This window comes from Mustela erminea, chromosome 14, assembly GCF_009829155.1.
Source record: "Mustela erminea isolate mMusErm1 chromosome 14, mMusErm1.Pri, whole genome shotgun sequence".
Lineage (NCBI taxonomy): Eukaryota > Metazoa > Chordata > Mammalia > Carnivora > Mustelidae > Mustela > Mustela erminea.
In genome coordinates, this window is record NC_045627.1 from 43,587,426 (window position 1) to 43,601,104 (window position 13,679).

A 13,679-nucleotide genomic window follows, 5' to 3' on the forward strand; every position below is an offset into this window, starting at 1 on the left:
ACAATAACAACCCTGGAATGTCACAAAAGTTCTAGGATTTTGTTATCTTCTGAAGCCAAAATCCTCTGACTCTACCCTCTCATCTCTTTCTAGGTGGGACTTACCAAGTGACACCACCCAGCCTCCCTCTGACCCAGCCCCCTTCTCTGGTAGACTTGTTTAATACCATGCAATCCTCCAGGGTTAGGAACACGGACTCTCGAACCAGACAACCTGGGTTTGAATCCCACCCCCCGCACCACCACCACTTACTAGCTGTGACCTTGGACAAGTTCCTTAACCTCTCTGTGCGCCGGTTTCTTTTTCTGTAAAACAGAGATAATGGTCATCTCTCTCTGCTATGGTTATTATCATGAGGATTAAAGGAGCTCATACGTGTGGAGTCCTTGATCCACAGTAAGTGCCGTTTACATTTTGTTATTAATATCATTGCCACTACTTTCCCAGCATGTTGAACTGGCGATGCAGACAAAGCAGAGATTTCTATCTCTGTCTCTTGGGGCCACGTGCTTGTCTCCGCAGAGCTCAGCCATTCTTGGAGTGCCAGAGATCTTCTTTTTGTGCCCCTTGGGAGAGCTGGCTGCAGAGAGGTTGACGGGTGCTCTGCCTGGGCATTTTGAGGGTTTCCATGTGTAGGAGGAAGATGACAGTGACTGTGGAAGCAGACGGTTGTCATGGAAATGCACCTGTTCCAGGTCGTTGCAACCTGGGCTCTCTGGGCTTGCTCTGCATGGGCATGCCTGACACCGGGTCTCTGCCTTGCCACTGGTTCAGGGCGATGAGGGACAGAGATCGACGTCTTTCTTCCCTGCTGTTCAGCTGCAGCTGCTTTTTCTGTCCAGTGTGAAGAGCAGCCGGGGCTTTTCCTATATCCCAGGGCTCTGTGAGCATTTCATGAAATGATGGGATCTGAATAACGCTGGTAGCAACTATTGACTGGATGGCTTACTGTGTGTCTGACAAGGTGTGGGTGAGGGGAAGGGAACTGGTGGTTATTAGACATCCCCTTTGAGACTGGGCTAGGAGGCCTTTGTGTGTCTTCTCATTTAAGCCTCCCGGAATGCTCAGGAAGATGGAGTATCCTGACCTTAGCCGTGAGGAAGCTGGGGTGTAGACATAAATCCCCCGCTCAGAGTCTTCCAGGAGGTGGCAGTCCCAGAGTTGGTAGCCATGGTCTGTCTCCCTTTGGAGCTCACGCCATGTCCCTGTATGTGTTGTTGCTTCTGACCCTTTGGGGAGACTCCACAGCATCCAGGAATGACAAACACGGGCTCCCTGTCTGGGTGACCAGAGTCAGCAGAGGTGCTTTGCTAGCTGGGGGCACCTATACTGCCTTTGTTGGAGGCTGGGTGCTGGGGGACTGGGCAGGGTTGGGGTTGCTCCAGGTCATCTGCAGCAGGGTGATGGGACTCCGGGGTACTCTGGGGCCTGCCAGCTGCCCTGGGGCCAGAAGACCTTGCTGTCCCTGTGCCCTGGGGAGACGCCTCCTAGGAGGCCAATGACTTGTGTCAGGACTCACAGCCTGGCACTGACAGTTATTTCTGCTCTTGTCTTTTCCTCCCCTTCCCACCTGCTAATCTCGCTTTCACACACAAAGCCTTCCCCGGCACCCCCGTTTCCCTCCTCCGTCCCTTGCCCAGCTTTTGTACTTTATGATGCGGGACTTTGGTGAGGAAACTCATTAGAGTTATTATTCTGTGCACAGAAATGTGTCTTTCATCCCATTCATATTTCATGTTCCTCCCACTTGATCTTTTGACGCTTTTTAATTCCTGATATTATACCACACACACACACAGCTCTCGTCGGGGATCGTTCTTTCTATAGAGTTGTCATTCTTGCTCTCCGTGCGAGGAGTGCTCCGTGTTATATGTTTATTAATTTCCAAAAAATATTTCGGTATGTCGGGATTGACGCTGTCTGATGCCGACGCAGGGGTCGGGGACGCTTTGATGGGAGTAGATGTGAGAACCGTGCGCAGAGGTCTGGATTCTCGTTCTTGCTGTTGTCACCTTTCTTCTCTAGAGGTCAGGCGCCCGTCTGTGGAACGGGCAGATCCATACCCCAAGGCCTCGTCCAACCCCTGCGTTTGGCATCAATGAGGCTTTTTTGGGAGTAATAAGCAGGTGGTTTAAGCTCTAACTTACGATAAAAGAAATATTTTGGGAGGAGTCAGGGCCACCCACCGAGTCACAGAAATGGCTTTAGAATCAGCCCTGACCGGGCCAAGCAGGGCAGCCCCCCGGACCAGGGAGCGAGGTGCCCACGCTGTTTCTTTAGGCTCTGCGGCTGGGAGGGAAGAGATCCCGTGGCGGGCCCTGGTTCTCGGCTCCGCTCAAGGTTCAAGCTGCAGGGATTGGCTCAGCGTGGGTCACGTGACCGTGGAGGAGGCGGGGCGTTTTGATTGACAGTTGTATTATGAGTCGTGTTCCTCCAATGAGGGCAAGGTGTTCCCCAAAGTAGGAGGCTGTTTCCCTGAAGGAGGGCTCCGGGTTCTGAGTCAGGGGGAGCAATAGACACTCGCTGCGCGGTCGGGGCAGTCGGGGAGGTGGCGTGAGCACCCAGAGAAGAGAGGAAGAGGCAGGTTTTTCTGGCTGTAAATCTTCTACCAAGAGACATACTTCTGGGCCTTAGAGATGGTCCCATGATTCCAGGGCTGGCAAACTTGATCTGGAAAAGACCAGCTAGGAACCATTTTTGACTTTCCGGGCCATATGGTTTTCTCCATAACTGCTCAACTCCTCCGTGATGAGCCTTGAAAGCCGCCGTGGCCCATCTGTAAATGAAATAAAAATAAAAATGAAATAAAGCTTTATTTACAAGAACAGGCAGCGGAGCTGGACTGGGCCTTTGGGTCACACTGTGCTGACCCCTGTGCCTGCTGATTGCTCTCACTTCATAGGGCAGACGGCCCCTCTTAGCAGTCCACGTGTGGAATCTGGCTGTGGTGCGTCAACTTGCCTCTACCTCAGAATTCCCCAAGGAGCCTACTGAGCCTGCAGATGCCTGAGACCCAGACCAGACTTCCAAATCAGAATGTCCAGGGATGGGCCAGGGTCAGGGCCCTAGGTGATTCTGACTTGTGCAGTGTTGTGAACTGGTCTAAGATGCAGTCAAGGAGACAAGACTCTCCAATATGAAGGGGCTCAGGGAAGCATCAGGTAAGACAGGGTGGGCTTGGGAGCTGAGGGAAGGGAGGAGTTCCTCAGGGCTGTGAGAGGGTGTGTATGCAGGGCAGGCTTCCTGGAGGAGGGCCTACGGTATCCTAAAGGGCAGTCTGAGCTGCCATAGTTATTAATGTGACTTTTTCTAGCTGTCCGTCTTTGCTCTTAAAGCCAGGAGGGGAGGTGATTAAAAATCCAGGTGCTAAACCTGAAACCCTTGCTTCCCTGCCTGAAGGCAGCAAGGTGTCTAAGCGGTTTTCTGTTTTCATCCTTCTGATGGGGGCCACACCCATGACTCAGCCTCATTTCTCAGGCTTTCCTCAAAGCCTCTCCTTCCCCTTGCAGATATGTCGTGTTCTCTTCCAGACCCACTTTACTACAAACCCCCTTTCTCCTTTGTCCCAGGTGACACGCACCTGTGCATTCTTCTGGTACTGACCATGTTCTGGCAAACTCAGCTCCTTCTTGCTGTAACTTTTAGGGAGACCAAGAACTCTGGGAGTGGTTCTGTCCCATCTCTCTCTTTCCATGTTTTCTCCCCTGGAAGACACCCTAAAACTTTTGGGGTCTGCTCTGCTGGGGTGGTAGCGGGGAGAGTATGGTCTGTAGGTGTTAGCAGAGTAGTTTTAGCCCTAAAGAGAAGACTGGGCTAATGCTCTTAGGATGTAGCACTAGACTCAAGGCCTCTGGTTATCACTGCTCTGGCCTTGGACCCAGACAGGGAGCTCTGCTTATTACATTAGTAGGCATCTGTGGTCTGCCCGATATTCATCTCTTCCTTCTGGCACTAGAACTTCCTTTTCTTTGAGAATTCCTCTCCATTCTGTGTCCTTGTGGATATTCTGCCATGGCTCCAGAGTGGGCATGTGACCCAGGCCTGGCAAATCTGTGAATCACAGTCCCCAGGCAAAGTAATTGGTCCAAGGATGGGTCAATGGGCAAAGTTAGCCCAATGTTGGCACTTGTGTGGGGTAGTGAAGAAGAGAGAACTCTCTTTCTGGATTTGAGGTTGTAATGCTATCAACCTGGAGCTTTTGGAGTCCTACGAGTAGGGAGAGCGTGACTGAACATGACTGCAGCACAGGAAAACGAAGCAGGGAGCTAGAGCAGAGAAAGAACCAGAGAGCAAGAGAGCAAACACTGTTGTAGAGTGTGTGGTTCCAGTCTCTGGATCCAGCTGGAACTGAAGCCAGAAGACCTATTTGGATTCTTTTCTGTGGTGTGAGTCTCACATTCTCTTCTTGGATTAAGCCATTTTAAGCTGGAAGTAGAGAGTCTTGATTGATAGTTTCCTGATGCTGGCAGGGTGGGTCCCTTGGCAGGGATGCCTGAGCTGTAGGCATACCTAGTCCCCTGTGCTGTTCTTCTTGTCTTAAAAGAAGAGCCCAGATTAGTGCTTACCAGGAACAGGTAAAAATAGTTCATCACAACAGGGTTCAGTGTTAAGCCTTTTGTGTTCTGAAAGCTCTGTGATGGCCCAGGCCCATTCCTGTCCCTGTCCCTCTGGCAGCTCCCAGCATGGTCCTCAGTTTAAATGTGTTGGTTGTCTGGCTGGTTGAGGGGTGGCATGGCTCTCCTCCACTACCCAGTCTCCCAAACATTCTTACCCTGTCCCAGTCTCCTTAGTATCATTTCATCTACCCAGTTTCCAAGCTGGTGGCCTTACCTCCTCGCTGTCCTTACTGTGGTCCCCCACCTGTTCTTGCTTTCCTATCCCCACTTGCTTGGCATAGACCTCAGCCTTTTGCAGGAGGAAGCCACATGGCCCTGGACCTGACAACTCACCTAGGTGGCCTCCATTCCCTTACCTGTGAATAGGGTTGAGGCAGTACCCTAAAAATATGAAGTGCCCCCAAGGATTTGAATGTGATAGGGAGTCACTGGCTGTCTGAGCTTTCAGCAAAGACAATAATGCATGAAATGGAGCAGAACAAAGATACAAAGTCACCTTTAAGGGTGAGGGGGTCAAAATAACTTAGAAATCACTGGCTGAATGTTCATGAAGTCTGAGCACATCAGAAGGGAGACTTCTCAGCCCTTCATAGGAACAGAGGAAGGCAAAAGCTGCCAGAGCTCTGAATGGCTGGCCCAGGCCTCTGTCCGCCTGCCTGGCAGGCCTCTGTCTATCATAAAGAAGGACACGTCCCAGCCTGACGTCACTGGCTCCCCTAGCAATGATCTAGTGCTTGGGCTTCCTGTATCACTAGCCACGGGGAAGAGAATGTGTTGGTCAGACAGCAGAAGCGTCTGCAGTGAATATGCTGGCATTTGGGTTTGGGTCATCAAGCTTGTGAGCTGTGAGTCAGCATCCGGAAGCCTGTCAAAGTCTGGGTACCGATGACTCTGCGTTCTGGTTTGCAGGGCTGGCTCAGGCCCTGGCCCGGGGCTCTCAAGGTTGGGAGGGGATTGGCGTCACCAGTGGGCCTACCCCAGGGATTCTGATTGATGAGGTCGGGGGGCCCTCCCATTATACAGCTCCTCGGGAGGCAATGAGCCCGGGCCCGGGGAGACTTGCTGCCAGGGCGCAGGGACTGTACCACCAAGCTGCCAGCCAGTCTCCTTTCCTGCCTCTGTTGAACCTCCTTACACTGGGTGCTGCCGATTGGTTTCACGGTTCACTTGAGTAATTTGCGCGGAGCCCGTTCTAATTCCCGTGAGACTCCCTGCATGTCTCGATGGCATTGAACATGAGACACTAGACACTCAAGAAGGAAAAATGGCTTCTTTATTTGGAAATTGTGAGCACAAAGGAAAAAGATGTGCCAGCAGTTATAATGCCTCCGAATCTTCCACCTCTGAACCCACAGTTGGGTCTTGTCTTGTCTGGGCTTTGCTGCCCACTGGGTGAGCACAGCTCAGGGTAGATGTGTTATCATGACCCTCCGTATGGCTGGGTTTGGCTGAGATGCCCCCCTTGGCAGTGACATGGCTTTTTAGGACTAGGGAGAATGTGAGCTGTCTCCCAAAGCATTTCTGAGTGACTAGGGCTGAGCCCAGAAGCAGCAGCCCCCACTCCGGGGCTCCAGAGAGACGGGCGAGTCTTTCTCTGGCCCCTCTCCGAGACTGCAGATCAGGAGGGGTTGTCCTCATGCTGCTGCTCTGAGGAGCCACTTGGAGAAGCAAAGATTGCTCTGTGTGACTTAGAAGAGTGTAAGTGTGGTAACTGTAGAGAGAAGGACACTTTTCTGGCGAGGCTTTGTTGGCCTGGACGAAACCGTCACAACCCTGTAATCCATTTTGAGCCAAGGCATAGTCACCTTTGGAACAGTGGACATCATTAGCATGACCTCATTTCCCTTGCTTTTTCCCCTCAACAAATCTCTGCTATCACTTCCACCTCATTCTCTGTGCACTTGACCTCATGTCCTGCTTTGCAGAGAAAACAGAAGACGTCAGATGGGAATGCCAGTCTCTTGCAAATTTAAAAGCATCGTCTGCCATCTCATCTTGTTTGCCAGGGCTCTATTGGAGCAAGGCTAATGCCATCACTTGCTGCTGTCTTAAGGGCCTCTCCTTGCTCTATCTTCATGCCCTCCCTTTACTAAAGAGTCTCATCAGCATTTAGTTATGTTTGTATCTTCTTTGTCTTTAAATGGAGAGCTTTCCTTCCATTTCCTCTGCAACGCCCCCAACCCCGAGTTCCTGTCTTACCATCCTCACCTCTGTTTGCAGCCAGATTTATGGAGAGGATGGTCTACACTCTCCCTCCCTCTTTCCTCACCTCACGTGTACTCCACTGTCCATTATAAGAAGGCTGCTGCCCTCGTGCTCTTCCCAGAGTGCTCTGGACAAAGTCACCTGTGGCCTCCATATTACCGGATCCGAGGGACACTTCTCAGGCCTTATCTTACTCCCACTTGCAGAAACATTTGACTCACTCACCAGTTCCCTTTTCAAAAACTCTTCCCTTTGTTTTCGAGACACTGAATAATCCTATTTTCTTCTTCCCTCCCTCTTCCTACTCAGTCTCCTTTGGCAATATTCTCCCTCTGTCTGTTCCTCACCACTGTGATTTTCAAACCTCAGGGCGCCTAGAAATCAAGGGTGGGGGAGGATTTGTTAAAATAGAGATCAGATTCTTGGGCCCATAATTTACACATTTTAATTTGGTGGTTTTCTCAGGAATCTGCACTTTATCAGTCCTTTTGGGCCTCTGATGCACGTGGTCTTTCGAGCACATTTTGTGAAATCTTGCCATAGTCATCAGTGGTCCTTGGCTTGGGCCTTTTCACTCCTCACTGGTCACATTTCTTTTGAAATCTCACCTGGCTCAAGGCACCAGCTGTCACCTAGAGGCCACTTCTGTCCAGCCCAGTCCTTGCTTTTGAGCCTCAGAAGCACATATCCTTCTGCCTACAAGACAGCTCCAGGAGGATGTGCCAGAGACACTTGAATCTTCTCCAAGCCTGCCTGTCCCCATGTTCCTCTTGCCTGTCTCTGGCAACATTACCCACCTGGTTATCTAAGTGAGAAGCTTTGACCCCACCTGTTTTCTCAGTGCTGCCCATCAAAGACCCAGTCAGTTTCCAAGTTCTGTATATTCTTAACCCCTACATAGGTCTCAGTTTCACCAGTTGCTCTTCATTCCCGTGGCCACTGTGCTGTCCAGGGCTCCATGATTTTTTCCTGGATCAGCCCCTTCTTAGGTTCTCTGCCTCCAAGCTTGTTTTCTCCTGTCTGGTTTCCACAAAGCCACCCAGGAGCCTGTTAGCCTCTGTCCAAACTTGTCACTCCCCTACATTCAGGCTTGTTGTCTCTTGCTTCTGTTTGGACAGAATCTTAGGCCAGCACAAAAAGCCTTTCATGGCTCCTGTCTTGCAAGACCAAGCAGCCACTTCGCAAGCCTGGTCAGTCCCAGAAAATTCAAAAGATCATTGCAAAGGTTAGTAAGCTTCTGTCCTGGAGGTAAAATACAAAGGGTCAGATTGTCAAATCAGGTACGTAAGAATCAGAGACCTTATCTAGTTTTAAGCCTTACTAATAATTGCAAGGATACAAATAATCGTAAGGCACAGGCAAATCAGGAGCTACGGAGCCACCAATACTGTTCCCCAGGACCTTTCTTGCCACATTAGAAAGTGCTCTGGGTTGGATTTGTCAAAGGAGATCTCTGTGTGATACGTGCAAGGCATCCCTTGCTAAAAGGGGAGCTGTTTGGCCGTGAACTATCTCCATTTTATTCCCTGCTAGTTACCTGACTTGCGCAACATTCCCCAGGGAGTCATGCCCTGTAAATCCACAGGGTCCAGGTTTGTTTACTGTAAGTAGTCCTAGACAGATAGGGTACACTGTGCTAAAAGCATTCCATAGATAAGAGCTCTTCTGCTAGCCAAAACCATTAGTGTATTGCCGGGGTCTCTGTCGCTAGTGTGATTATGAGGGGATTCAACTGGGTCATCTTTCTTTCTTCCCCAGTCAAGGTGGCGGTGGCCTGCTTTGGTTCCTGCTTTCCTCCCCTTTCCTGCTCAGTCCACCTCTAGCATGCTGGTGTTTCTCAGAGCTCCATCCTTGGCCTCCATGCTTTTTCTTCTATGCACGTGCCCCAGGGGATCTCTTTTTCCATGTGTATGGCTTCCGATCTCTAAACATAAAGTCTCCCGAATACGTACCTTAGACCCTTGAGCTTCAGACCCACAGGATCCACGGCCCACCAGATCAGTACTGCCCCTTTGATGTCCTGCAGGACCTCAGACTACATGCCCACCTCTGACCCCTTCTTTGCCTCTTTAGATCTGTTCCTCTGCTGGCTCGCCTTTCTGTTCAACCAGTAGCCGGGCCAGGTCAGGCTCACTCTCCTTCAGCTGACTGAGCTTCTTGATCAGTGTGTGTCTGGGGTTGATCCCCAGCGTGGGCTGCAGGAGCTGAGTGTGCTCCTCCTGGCTCTTGGCCAGCTGCTGCATGTGCAGGAAGTGCCGGGCAGCCCCCATCTCCAGCACAGGGATCATGGCAGTGGGTGTCCAGTCGAAGAGTCACCGTCACATTGGTGACACGTGACCCCAACACATTTCTCATCCAAGCCATCAGGTCTTCTGTCTCCTTCTCCGACAGGCGGTCACCGGCAGGGGCCCCATCTTCCAACTTCTCCTTCTTATAGTTGTCAGCAACGACGTCCGTCTCCACAGAGATCAGCTTCTTGTCAAACTCACGAAGGTGGAGGAAAGTCAGCTCACCACAGTGCTCGTAGCAGAAGAGAACCTCCATAGTTCCCCCACACCCACCTGCTTGCCCAGAAACTTTGAATCATTCTGGTTGTCTTGCTAGCTCATTGACTTAGGATAAGTCAGAGAGAGTAGACTCTCTGAGCCTCAGTTTCTGCACGTATAGAATGGTGACCAGGGCAATATCCGTTTCACAGGGTTGTGGCTAGTGCTGATCACCATGGCCAGCACTCAATAAGTGCTCAGTAGTGATCAGCAACTGTCCTTGACTCCTGCTATCTGCCGTTCCCCGTGGCTTCTCCTCGCCCTGTGCTATAATGTATACACGTTTTCCCTCCTGAGGGCCCCTTCACCATTGTCCCTTTGGTGCCCCTGTCCCTGTCTCCACAACAGCCTTGAGAACCGGCCTCCTGGATGGCTCCCTTCGTCTCCAGAAAACATTCCTCAGTGACCCACTGGATTAGGTCACTACTTTGGAAGGCTCTGTGCTGCTCTTGGCCTAAAATCCAAGCTCTTGAAAGTTGCTTAGGAGGGTGGGTGAGCTCTGGCCACTTCTTGTCCCCTGGGGCTCCCGAGCCCAAATGCTAACCAGCTGACACCCTGAACCTTCAGTTCTGCCAACTGTTCGGATCTGCCCGATGCCTCCCCCCTACTCCGTTCCCTCACCTCCACCCCTCTCCTCTGTTCCTGCAGTGCTCTGTGCACCACCCTCACCAGAACACTCTCCAGCTGTGAGGTCACTGGCAGGTTCTGTGTTGGGACCCCTCATGGGGCTGTGAGCACCAGCGGATGGGGCCATGGCCACTTCATGCTCCCATCTCCAGTGCTTAGAACAGTGCTGTGTAGGTTCCTGATAGCAAATGCATGCCATTGTTCTATGATTGGGTCGTGGGAGGGGGTGGTGAGCAAGAGGAAGGAGTCCCTGAGTCTGGGGTTTCTGGCTTGAATGGAGTTGAGACTTCATTGAGGCCATTGTAAGGAAGGTCTGGTTGTACTAGAGTTACTGGGCTTATGAGCTCTTTGGATTGGGAAGGCCTGGGTAAGTGTGGTAGCTGACTCTGGAGAGCAGGTCCCCCAACCCCCCCCCCCTTTAAAAAAGATTTTAGTTCTTTATTTGAAAGAGTGTGTGTGCACACACATGAGCAGGGGGAGGGGCAGAGGGAGAGGGAGAAGCAGACTCTCCGCTGAGTGGGGAGCCCAAAAAAGGGCTCGATTCTAGGAGCCCAAGACCTGAGCTGAAGGCAGATGCCTAACCAACCGAGCCACCCAGGTGTGACAGAAGTCATGTTCCTTGCCCCAACACTTGGCAGTTAGCACAGGGGAGCAAGCCCCCGTGCCCTGCCCCTTCTGCCCTCCGAGTGAGTCCCTACAGTGCTGGGGCTCAGCGCACCATCTGCCTCTGGTGGTGGTGGAGGAGTTGGCAGGTTCTCATAGCCTTTCTTTCCTCCAAGGTTGTGTTGCGCCCTACATGAGAGAGGCTTCACCTAGATCCACCAGTCCTGCAGCAAACTAGCACTGTGCCCCAGTTGGGCTGGTGGGGGGTGGGCATGATTCCCAGTAAGAAGCACCTGCCACCACTCAGAAATCACAGTGAGGGTCTTCAGTGCCCACTAGGGAACAGTGGGAATGAAAAGTCATCTCTACCTGTCCCAAATCTGAAGTTGGTCACAATCCTCTAGGAAAGGATGACTTCTGATCGTGACAACAGTTTAATTGGCTCTGTACCAAAGGGTCCCAGGGAGGAAGGGAGCAGGAGAGGGTAGAGTCAGGCTTCATGCCCTGGCTTAGGTACCTTGCTCCCACCCAACCACATGTGTGTGTGGATGCCCCCTCCATCTTTGGATTACTCCTCTCTCCTATGTCTTGCAAATTCTCTTATCTCCTCCATCTCCTGACTCTGACTGGAGGTGGCTTTCATCTTTGCCCATTTTCTGTTGGCTCTGCACAGGGAGGGGGGGGCCCTGCTCTGGGGAGAGCCGAGGTGGGGAGCACCAGGGATCGGGGAGTGGGGAGGAGCAGGGGGGCTCTTGGTCTAGTCTGGGGCTGATTGCTTCTAAAGCAGCAGCAATCAACCACGCCTCACCCCTGTGAGAATTCATTCCTTTCCCAAGCTCCCCTTCAGATAGGTGAGAAATGTGTGTGCCTCCTATTAACATGAGCGTGACCCCGTTTCTTGTGAGAGGAAGACCCCAGTCTGATTATGCTCAGGGAGCGTCCCCACCTGCCTGCGCTGGGCGGCGTGACCACGGCTCACTCGTGTTAACTGGCAGATGAACGGTCCCAGGTCTGAAATGTCTCTGTAATCAGCCCACGTTTCTCCTGGCTGCAGGACAGGGTCAGGAGGAAGTTCTCGTTTGCCTCACCATAGCTAGTTATATGTGCCCAGCAGTGTTGGAAGTGAAAGGGGAGCTATACATGGGAACCACCAGAAGAGCACTGGGCGGCCCAGGTCCAGCCTGCTGCTTGCTAGCTGTGTGTTTGGGGCTGAGTCCCTTCCCCTCTGATAGTGGAGGGCTGGCCCATTGGATCTAGCAGGGCTTTTGAGTCCGATTCTTGATGATTTCAGGCTATCACAGAGTATAAGCTTAGAACCTCATAAAAACTGGGTTCCACCTAGATGTCTATCAACAGATGAATAGATAAAGAAGATGTGGTGTATATATACAGTGGAATGTTACTCAGCATCCAAAAAATGAAATCTTGCCATTTGCAAAAATGTGGATGGAGCTAGAGAGTATTATGCTAAGTGAAATATGTCAGAGAAAGACCAATACCATAAGATCTTACTCATATGTGGACTTTAAGAAACAAAACAGATGAATATAGGGGAAAGGAAGGAAAAATAAGATGAAAATTGAGAGGGAGGCAAACCATAAGAGATGCTGAACTCTAGGAAACAAACAGGGATGCTAGAGGGGAGGGATAGGGGTGGTGGGTGGGGGGTGGGGGGATGGTAGGATGGCATAACTGGGTGACGGACATTAAGGAGGATATGTGATGTAATGAGCACTGGGTGTTATATGCAGCTGATGAATCACTAAATTCTACCTCTGAAACTAATAAAAAAATTTAAAAAAACCTGGACTCTAAGATTTTCAATGTTAGAGGAGGGGTCTAGAAGGTTCTCTAGAAAACCGAGTGAAGAAGCCAGATCAGTAGATGGATAAAGGCCTTCCCCCAAGATATGATGCTGCTGAAGACCCCAGAAGAGCTTCTCTTCCTGGCAAGTCAATGCCCAGCCTGTCTTGTGTGTCTCATGGGAGGCCAAGGAGGGTGTCTGGGACCGAGGAGGGGACAGTGTATATGTTCCTTTGTTCAGAAACTCCTGTGCTCATCACATTTATTGGGTGTCTTCTGTGATCAGGCAGCATGGGAAAGTGGAAAGAAGGCTGTGGTTATATGGGGCTGAGCCTCTTACTTGTGACCTGGGCAAAGAGCTCTGGCCGCTTGGAGGTGGCTGTGCACTTTGCCTGCCTTTGCTGCCAGTGAGAGGATGCCCTGAGATGCTTTTTCTGCTGTGGAGCAGCCATCACCCCACTCCAGCCCCTTCTCCATCCTCCGTGTGCCCAGCAATATACCAGGCATCATGGCGGTCACTGAGGCCATTCAGAAACTGCCGCTGTCCTTAAGTGCTGCAGATCTGGGGTGGGGCAGCTAGAGGCATGGCCAGAAATGACTTTGATACAGAGTAGGGACCAGCAGCCCACCGTCTGGGGACTGACGAGTGTGACCAGAAGCAGTTTCATGTGATGGCATGGAGTTGAGTCTGGAGTGGGTCATCACTGGGTGGAGAAGGGAGCAAAGTCACCACAGGGGCAGGGAGCAGCTTGAGTTACCGCATGGAGGCACAGGAGAGGAGAGAGAAGGAAGCCCGTGTGGTGGGGTGTGAGAAGGCCAGCGCGCTCTGCAAGGTGGTGCTTCTGTGCAGGCCCTGGGACAGGGGCTCTCAGACCACTCAGCGTGGCTGTCCTCAGGAAGCTGTCCTAGTCCCCGGCGCATAGAACAGCAGTCTCGGGTGGTATTTCCTCTCCCCTTTATTCTCCGGTACTAGACACTGGACTCCGCTAGTCCAGGTTTCTGTTCTTTATTATTTTGCTTTTCCTTGGCTCATAAGTAGGTGGAACGCTGCCATTCACTTGGTCTTGGAATCATTTGCCCTGTCCTCTCAAACTAGTAAACCGCCCCAGCCCCAGTCTGCCCGCCACCTCCTCTGTGGCCTGTAGTTCTCCGTAGCACTTCTTTTGGGCTTGAAAGCCACACATGGACTGATTTGTCTGCAGTTCTTAGCTCTGTGAGGGCAGCGACCTCAGTGTTTGGTTTGCTGCGGTACCCCCAGCCCTCGGAGGACTGCTCTAAC